General features: G+C 51.5%; 1 non-coding gene across 1 annotated transcript; it reads left to right on the top strand.

Annotated features, from left to right (window-relative positions):
* Window positions 1–6,943: 6,943 nt before the first annotated feature.
* On the top strand, window positions 6,944–7,140 carry LOC139226031 (U2 spliceosomal RNA). Its single transcript, XR_011587196.1, has one exon. It is a non-coding gene; the product is annotated as a U2 spliceosomal RNA (small nuclear RNA).
* Window positions 7,141–10,068: the final 2,928 nt, after the last annotated feature.

Raw genomic sequence — 10,068 nt, 5'->3', positions numbered from 1 at the left:
TTCTCTGCATGTCTTTTGGAACTGAACTGCAATGCAAGACTTGCAAGTTTAGAACTTGGCAGTAAACTGTGAAAGGGAATCATGATGTCCCTACATCACAGAGCAAATGTATTTTCCAGTTAAGGGATCACGTGAATCAAAAGAAATCAGAAAATGATTACATGGAACAAGGAGCAACTGACTCCAGATCAGTAACAAAATTGGAAATTTGATGATGAAAATCCAATAGTTAGACAAAGTTGCACTGAAGAACTTGCTTGAAGATAATGAAAAGCGAGTATTGAACTCAACCTTATACTTATAAATAACTAGACTGTCACACAACAGGGGTGTTAATCTAGAGATTGTAGAGTAATGCTTAACTCACTTTGGATGTCAGAGAAATATTTTCCAGAACTTGGATGTGGAGAGTAGTGGGCTCAATGAGCTGAATGCTTTTCCTTGTTCCATCTTTTATTGCATTCACATGTGTGTGACTCTTAGAAGACCCCACACTTTATATTTAGTCTGCGCTGAATTAGTTGAGCTTGGCCAGGACAACAGTGGAAATGTTTTAGTTGGCCTCAGGTTCCCTGAGCTGAGGAAGGGAAAATGTGGCAGGTTTCTGATCACAGTCATAGAATCATAGAATAATTACAGACCAGAAGGAGTCCATTCGGCCCATTGAGCCCGTGCCAGCTCTCTGCAACAGCACCTCAGCTAGTCCCATTCCCCTTCCCTTTCCCCATAGCCCTGTCATTTTTTTTCCTTCAGGTACTTATCCAATTTCCTTTTGAAAGCCACAATTGAGTCTGCCTCCATTACCCTTTCAGTCAGTGCATTCCAGATCCTAACCACTCGCTGCATAAAAAAGTTTTTTCTCGTATTGCCTTTGGTTCTTCTGCCAATCACCTTAAATCTGTGTCCTCTGGTTCTTGCCCTTTCCACCAATGGGAACAGTTTCTTTCTCTACTCTGTCGAGACTCCTCATGATTTTGAACACCTCTATCAAATCTCCTCTCAACCCTTCTCTGCTCTAAGGAGAACAACCCCAACTTCCCTAGTCTATCTACGTATCTGAAGTCCCTCATCCCTGGAATCATTCTCGTTAAATTTTTCTGCACCCTTCCTAAGGCCTTCTCATCCTTCCTAAAGTGCGGTGCCCAGAATTGGACACATTACTCCAGTTGAGGCCGAACCAATGTTTTATAAAGGTCCATCATAACTTCCTTGCTTTTGTACTGTATGCCTCTATTTATGAAGCCCAGTATTCCATATGTTTTTTTTTTAAACTGCTTTCTCAAACTGCCTTGCCACCTTCAACGATTTGTGCACATATACCCGTAGGTCTCTATGTTCGTGCACCCCCTTTAGGATTGTACCTTTTAGTTTATATTGCCTCTCCTCGTTCTTCCCATCAAAATGTATCACTTCGCACTTTTCTGCATTAAATTTCATCTGTCCACCCATTTCACCAGCCTGTCTATGTCTTCTTGAAATTTATCACTATTGTAATGTATTTGCTTCATGGGTTCTTTGCTTAAGAATTCATAGCAACACATTGCTATTAAGAACAAATTGGTTTATTAATAAAAGGTTTAACAATCACACTACACATTACCAGTTCAACTGTTCAACTATTTTAGTTGTGCACTTTAAACAAATGCCCCCTGCAAGGGGGGGGGGGTCACACTCCAAAATAAAATGTTTTTCCAGTGCCCGTTTTTTTTGCGGGGGGGTGGGGGGTTTTAGGGCACTAAAAACAGAAATTATACAAGTGCCCCCTGGCTATAAAACTGGCAAATTAAACAAATTAAACTTTAAACTTAAATGATCAAATTAAAATTTGGTTGCCGGGGGTGATGATGCATTCCAGTCCCTCTGGCGCCCACCTCTCGTGGAAGGCCACGAGCGTACTGGTGGACATCGCGTGCTCCATTTCCAGGGACAACCTGGTTCGGATGTAACTGTGGAAGAGAGACAGGCAGTCGGGCTGAACGGCCACCTTGACCGCCCGCTGCTTGGACTGCTGATGGCCCCCTTGGCCGTGCCCAGGAGCAGTCCTATGAGGAGACCTTCCGACCTGCCCGCTCCCCTCCGCACAGGGTGCCCAAAGATCAGGAGTGTGGGACTGAAGTGCAACTAGAATTTGAGGAGCGGCCCCTTCAAATAATGGAAGAGAACCTGCAACCTCGCATACTCCATAAAAACATGGAACACGGACTCCTCCAGACTGCAGAAATTGCAAGCGGCCTGGGAGCCTGTTAACCGACTTAAAAACTTATTGCACGGGACCGCTCCTGTGGACGGCAAGATGGTGCGCCATGGCGTGTCCGGACGGCAGATGAGGATGGCAAGGTGAAGAGTGTGCAAGAGCAGCCCGTACAGGAAACCCCTCCGCGCAGAACTGAAAGGCACGGAGGAGATTTCCCCGAGGAGGCTCAGGTTGTGAGCACCAAGCACCAAGTTTCGGGGCTTGGTGCCGATGAGAAATTCTGTCGGGACGGGGGTCAGTTTGGACGGGATCTCCCCACGTGCCTGAGTCTCCTCGACACAATTAACAGAGTCAGGGCCCAGTGCTATTTTTAGCGACTCGATGGCATTGGCCGTGCGTTGGACTTCGGCCTAGTTTAGGCACCGTGCCAGCACATCTGATGGCATCCAGCCCGCTCCTCCGCCATTGAGCAGGTCCCTGACCCTGGTCACCTCGCCAGCCACAGCCCTCTCATCCGCCTACCACCTAAAACCGTGGTCATGGAGGTACGGATTCCTGAGCAGCGGCTCCTGAAGGACAGCCGCCACTCCAGACAAGGGAGAGCTGTGCTTGGTGGCGACTCTGTTCCAGACCCTGATGAGTTCCTGGTAAATGACAGGCAGCCCCTGCATGGCAGTCCTGACAACCCCCAGGCTCACAAACAGGAGCTGCATGTCATAATTGAGGCTGTACTGCCAGCGCACACCACCTAGGAGGGGACTCGACGTAGAGGTATCTCTTCAGGGTCTGAAGACGGAAAGTTGCATGCTGGGTGCTGATGTACACCAATGCCTGACCGCCCTCTCCAAGCGAGAGACTCAGAACCGCAGTAGAGACCCAGTGCTTCAAGTTGTTCCAGAAGAAGTCCACCAGCTTCTTCTGTATCTTGGTGACAAACGCAGGGGGAGGGGTCAAAGTGGCCAGCCGGTACCACAGCATAGCGGCCACCAGCTGGTTTATGACTAGCATTCGATCCCTGTAGAACAGCACTTGAAGCAGTCCTGTCCAGCGCCCTAGGCGAGCATTGACTTTGGCCTCCAGCTCCTGCCAGTTCGCCGACCAGGCTTCCTCGTCTGGGGCTATGGTAGACTCCAAGATAGAGGAGATGGGTCGTGCTCCAGGCAAAGTGCCTGAGCTCCTCCGGCAGGGAGTCCACTCGCCATTGACACACCAGGAGAATGGAACATTTCTCCCTGTTGATCCTGGCGGAGTATGCGGCCGAGTAAATCTCCTGGCACTCACGCATCCTCCGCAGGTAAATGGGATCCTCGACCAAAAGGAACACTGTAAAGTCCTTACACAATATCACAAATCCACACGAGGCACATTCAATGGACAAGGTCACTCCATGACCTGAACCTTTATTCACAGGACCAAGAAGTAATGACCCTGCGTGGGACCTCCCTTTATATACCTGGATGACCAGGTGAGGAGTGTCTCTTACAAGTTCACCCCCTGTGGTCAAGGTGTGCATTCCTTATGTATATACAGTATTGCAGTGTTGTTACATAAAGGTTACATACATGACATCATCTCCCCCTCAACATCTTATTGGGATCATAGGTTAAGTCTCTCGGGTGGTCTGTGCTCTCTCATGGAGCGCCGCCGTTGGGGCTCTGGTTGTTGAGCCTTGGTATGCGTGTCTGTCACCTGTGGTGATTCCGGCTCGTCCGGGCTGACCGCAGGGACTGTGCATGCTGCTGAATGTTCTTGTTGCTCGTTCACTGGCGGTGGTGTGAATACCATCTCATGATCTTCCTCAGGTTCCTCAGTGTCCATGCTGAACCTTTTTTTTACTTGGTCCACATGCTTGCGGCATATCTGCCCATTGTTAAGTTTAACCACTATGACCCTATTCCTCTCTTTGTCTAGTACAGTACCCTCAAGCCATTTGGGCCCCAAAGCGTGATTAAGAACAAATACAGGGTCATCAATTTCTATACATCCCCGCCTTGAATTTCGGTCATGGTACTCGTTTTGGGACTGGCGCTTGCCCTCAACAATGCCAGGCAGGACTGGATGAATGAGAGACAGCCGAGTTTTGAGTGTTCATTTCATGAATAGCTCCACGGGCGGGACCCTCGTGAGTGAGTGTGGTCAGGACCTATAGGCCAGCAGGAGGTGTGATAGGTGGCATTGAAGGGAGGGTCCTTGAATCCGGAGCATGCCTTGTTTTACGATTTGGACCGCACGTTCCGCCTGGCCATTGGAGGCCGGCTTGAACAATGCTGTCCTGACATGGTTAATGCCATTACCCGACATGAACTCCCGGAATTCGTAGCTTGTGAAACATGGACCATTGTCGCTAACAAGGATGTCTGGCAAGCCATGGGTCGCAAAGACCGCGCGCAGACTCTCCATGGTGGTGGATGTCGTGCACGAATTGAAAATGATGCACTCGATCCATTTCGAGTACGCATCAACCACAATGAGAAACATTCTTCCCATGAACGGGCCCGCGTAGTCTACGTGAATACGTGACCATGGCCTGGTGGGCCAGGGCCACAGGCTGAGTGGGGCCTCACTGGGGTCATTACCTAGCTGGGCGCACGTCGTGCACCTGCGAACACAGTGTTTCAGGTCTGAATCAATTCCCGGCCACCACACATGTGACCGGGCAATGGCCTTCATCAGCACAATGCCTGGGTGCTCGCTGTGGAGTTCCCTCATGAATGCTTCCCTGCCCTTCTGGGGCATGACTACCCAGCTGCCCCATAGTAGGCAGTCGGCTTGGATGGAGAGCTCATCCATCCGTCTGTGAAAAGGTCTGACCTCCTCAGGGCATGCTCCGTATGCGGGCGCCCAAGCCCCAGTCAGGACACATTTCTTAATCAAGGATAGGAGGGGATCTCTGTTGGTCCAGATTTTGATCTGGCGGGCTGTGATGGGGGAGCCTGCACTATCAAAGGCATCGACAGCCATGACCATCTCAGCGCTTTGCTCCGCTGCCCCCTCAGTGGTGGCCAGTGGAAGCCTGCTGAGTGCGTCAGCGTAATTTTCGGTGCCGGGCCGGTGCCGGATGGTGTAGTCATACGCAGCGAGTGTGAGAGCCCATCGCTGTATGCGAACTGACGCATTGGCATTGACAGCCTTGCTGTCTGACAGCAGGGATGTTAACGGCTTGTGGTCCATTTCTAATTCGAACCTCCTGCCAAAAAGATACTGATGCATCTTTTTCACCCCATAGACACATGAGAGTGCCTCCTTCTCAACCATCCCATATCCCCGTTCAGCTTGAGAGAGCGACCTGGAGGCATACGCCACAGGTTGTAGTTGGCCCTCAGCGTTACCGTGCTGCAACACGCACCCAACCCCATAAGACGATGCATCACATGTCAGAACCAATTTCTTACGGGGGTTGTGCGGGGTCAACATCTTATTTGAACAAAATAGGTTCCACGCCAGATTGAAAGCCTGTTCCTGACAGTCCCCCCAAAACCAATTGCAACCCTTATGCAGGAACATGTGTAACGACTCTAACAATGTGCTTAAGTTCGGCAGAAAGTTCCCGAAATAGTTCAAGAGTCCCAGAAATGAACGCAACTCTGATGTGTTGCAGGGCCTGGGCGCTCGTCGAATCACTTCTGTTTTGGATTCAGTAGGCCGAATCCCATCTGCAGCAACCCTCCTGCCCAGAAACTTGACCTCGGGAGCCAAAAACACACTTAGACTTCTTGAGTCGCAGGCCTACCCGGTCCAGTCGACGTAGCACCTCCTCCAGGTTGTGGAGGTGTTCCTCGGTGTCACGACCGGTGATGAGGATGTCATCCTGAAATACAATTGTTCCGGGAATGGATTTAAGCAGGCTTTCCATGTTTCTTTGAAAAATCATGGTCGCTGATCGAATGCCAAACGGACACCTGTTGTAAACAAACAGTCCCTTGTGTGTGGTGATGGTGGTCAGTAGTTTAGATTCGTCAGCCAGTTCTTGGGTCATATAAGCTGAAGTGAGGTCAAACTTGCTGAACAGCTTGCCGCCTGCCAGCATGGCAAAAAGGTCCTCCGCTCTAGGGAGCGGGTATTGGTCTTGTAGGGACACCCGGTTGATAGTGGCCTTGTAATCGCCACAGATCCTGACCGAGCCATCCGCTTTTAGGATGGGAATGATGGGGCTCGCCCAGTCGCTGAATTAAACGGGCGAGATGATGCCCTCTCTCAGCAACCGGTCCAACTCGCTCTCAATTTTCTCCCGCATCACATACGGCACTGCTCTGGCTTTGTGGCGCACTGGTCTGGCGTCCGGGGTGATGCATATCACTACTTTGGTACCTTTGAATGTCCCGACGCCAGGTTGAAATGGTGACTCAAATTGCTGTAGGACCTGTGAGCATGAACTTCGCCCCACAGATGACATGGCGTGCACATCCCCCCATTTCCAGTTCATCTCAGCTAACCAGCTCCTCCCCAACAGTGCGGGACCATTGCCCGGGACAATTCAGAGCGGCAGCCGGTTCACCGATCCATTTTGTGTGACCGCCAACATTGCACTGCCTAGCACTGGAATGATTTCTTTGGTGTACGTCCGTAATTGCGTCTCAATGCATTCTAGTTTGGGTCTGCTGGCTTTGAGTGGCCACAGCTTTTCGAATTGTTGAACACTCATGAGTGACTGGATGGCCCCCGTGTCCAGCTCCATGCATACAGGGATGCTGTTTAATAGGACTTTCATCACCATAGGTGGTGTTTTGGTATATGAACTGTGAATGTTGGATCGCTTCTCGGCCTTTTGGCTAAGATCATGCGTAACTGACCTGACAGGGGAGTAACCATGACCCCAACGTGGTTCTCCCTGGATCAGGAAGGTGGTTCTCCTATGCTTTTTGGAAATAGGAGGTGGGTGGGGTGGTTTGACCCATCCACCTCCACGGAGGTGTGTGGGGTTGCTGACCCATCCACCTCCATGGCACGAACCTGGTATTACAGTACTTCCAGGAACGGTGCTTGGGCTCTAGGCCTTTTGGCTAAGAGCATTAGCGCAGGGTGATCCTTGATGTGTGCAAGGTGACCTCTGGTGTTTGTGATCTGACAAAGAATTGGAAAGATTGGCTACGAAAAATTTAAAAAAAAAACTGTGAATGTTTGCCACATGAACCCGCTGAACTTCAGCGTCCATTGATTTGCCCCAATCGTCATCCTGCCTCACAGACCCCTCATCTGGTTCATCTGCCTCGTATATTAGCCTGGTTACAGGCTTTCTGCACATTCTGGCTAAATGGCCACTGAGGTTACAATTTCTACAGACGAACTGTTGAAACCTGCAAGTCCTGGCAGCATGTCTGCCGCCACACCTCCAGCATGAACTGAGATTCCCATTGTTGTGGACAAAAGAGTTATTACAAGGCATTTCTTGCTGATTGACTGCTCTTGAGCACCCTGTTAGTGGGTGTCAATGGCCCCATCCCGGGCCGCATTGTCCACTGGGGGAGTGTAAATGTACGTTCAGCCTGCCATTGTCTCTGTTGGAGACTTACTCTTGGGTCTATTGCTGCCTGGGGTGTCTCGAACTGCCCTTGCCTGCCTGCGGGGCTCTGTGTTGCATTTATGATATTGACTCCCTGATCTATCGCCACGTTGGAGGCAGAATTGCGCGCGTATATTATCTTGGTTTCCTCCTCCCCCGCCATAAAAGTCTGAGCTATCAACGCCGTCGCTTCCAAGGTCAAGTCCTTGGTCACAATTAGCTTTCTGAAAATCCCAGCATGACCGATGCCCTCAATAAAGAAATCCCTTAGCATCTCCCCCCTGCAGACGTCTGTCAACTTACAGAGGCTGGCCAAGCGCTGGAGGTCCGCAACGAAATCCGGTATGCTCTGTCCTTCCTGACGTCGGTGGGTATAGAATCTGTGTCGGGCCATGTGTACGCTACCCGCCGGTTTGAGGTGCTCACCGATTAGAGTGCTGAGCTCTTCAAAGGTTTTGTCCGCCGGCTTCTCGGGTGCTAGCAGATCTTTCATGAGCGCGTAAGTCTTAGGTCCACAGCTGGTCAGCAGATGAGCCCTTTGCTTGTCGGCCGCTGCGTCTCCCAGCCAGTCCTTCGTGACAAAACTCTGCTGGAGCCTCTCAATGAAATTGTCCCAGTCCTCACCAACACAGTACCGTTCATCTGTGCTGCCGGTGGCCATTCTCGTGGGTCGTTGATTCCCGTTTCTCGTCGCCAATGTAAAGTCCTTGCACAATACCACAATTCCACACGAGGCACATTCTATGGACAAGGTCACTCCATGACCTGTACCTTTATTCACAGGACCAAGAAGTGATAACCCTGCGTGGGACCTCCCTTTATATACCTGGATGACCAGGTGAGGAGTGTCTCCCACAAGTTCACCCCCTGTGGGCAAGGTGTGCATTTCTTATGTATATACAGTATTGCAGTGTTGTTACATAAAGGTTACATACATGACAAACACGTCATCAGCGTAAGCCGAGAGGACGACCCCCACTCCCGCCAGTCCTTGCAGAGCCAGTCCCATCAACCTCTTCCGCAAGAGGCGCAGAAAAGGCTCCACGCATAAGGCATATAACTGGCCGGATATGGGACATTCCTGGTGCACCGCTCTCCCAAAGCGAAGGGGTGCCATTAAAGACCCGCTAACCTTAATCTGATACTCCGCCAGGCATACAAAAGTTGGATCCGGGCGACGAAATGTGTCCCGAACCCGAAAGCGCGCAGAGTTCCGAACAGATACTCGTGATCCACCCTGTCGAACACCTTCCCCTGGTCTAGGGAAAGGAAGGCGACCGACAGACCAGCCTCCTGGGAATGGTGGACTAGGTCCCGGACCAGATGGATGTTGTGGTGGATTGTCTGGCTCGGGGCCATGTAGGACTGGTCGGGGTGGATCATGTGGTCCAGCACAGTGCCAAGGCGAGCAGACATCACCCTGGCAAAAATGTTGTAATCCATGCTGTGGAGGGAGACCAGGTGCCAATTCTTAAGTCGGCAGAGATCGTCCTGCTTAGAGCAGGACGATGAATTCCCTGCGCCAAGAGAGGGGCATCTCCCCAGTCATCAGACTTTCTCCCAGGACCCGCACGTAGTTGCCCCCCCAAGACATCCCAGAACGCCCTGTGGAACTCCATGGTCAGCCCGCCCAACCCCGGGGACTTTCCCCTCAAGAGCTCATTGAGGGCACCGGTCAGCTCCACCAGGTTTAGCAGAGCGTTCAGATTTTCAGTGCCCTCCGGGCCGACCTTCAGCAAGTCCTCCCACAAAACTCTATGCACTTCCTCTCTGGACAGATCCGGAGAGAACAAAGCACATAATAGTCTCGGGCCCTGTTACTGATGCCCTCCGGATCCAAGACCATGGACCATCATTGGCCAGCAGCGTCAAGCGCTGCTTACGGACCTCTGTCTTTTCTCCAGCGATTAGAAGAAGGGGGAGCCGTGGTCCAGGTCCTGAAGGAACCGGATCCGCGACCTCACGATCGTGACTCGGGACCCGACAAGCTGCAGGTCCTTCAGCGCGGCCTTCTTCACTTCGTACACCGTCCGCAGGGCCGGGTCCTCGACGACTTGACCCAGACTGGCTTCCAGGTTGAGCACCTCCTTCTCCAGGTGCCCCACCCTGGCCTCCAACCTCTTGGTCAACCCCTTCGCGTACTCTTTACCAAAGAGATGGACATGAGCCTTGCCCATGTCCCACCATAACCTCAAGGAGGGGAAGCGCCCCCCCCGCTTCCTTCTCCAGTCAGTCCAGAAGCGACGGAACGAATCTTGGAACTGCTTGTCCTCCAGCAGCAGGTTGTTAAAGTGCAAGTACGTAGACCCCACCCACACACGGAGCGAAGCAAGCTCCGCCCACAGGTTGTGGTCCAAGCATGATGTCAGCCGCA

The sequence above is a fragment of the Pristiophorus japonicus genome, chromosome 15 (assembly GCF_044704955.1).
Source record: "Pristiophorus japonicus isolate sPriJap1 chromosome 15, sPriJap1.hap1, whole genome shotgun sequence".
Classification (NCBI taxonomy): domain Eukaryota; kingdom Metazoa; phylum Chordata; class Chondrichthyes; family Pristiophoridae; genus Pristiophorus; species Pristiophorus japonicus.
This window is presented reverse-complemented; position numbering and strand designations above follow the sequence as displayed.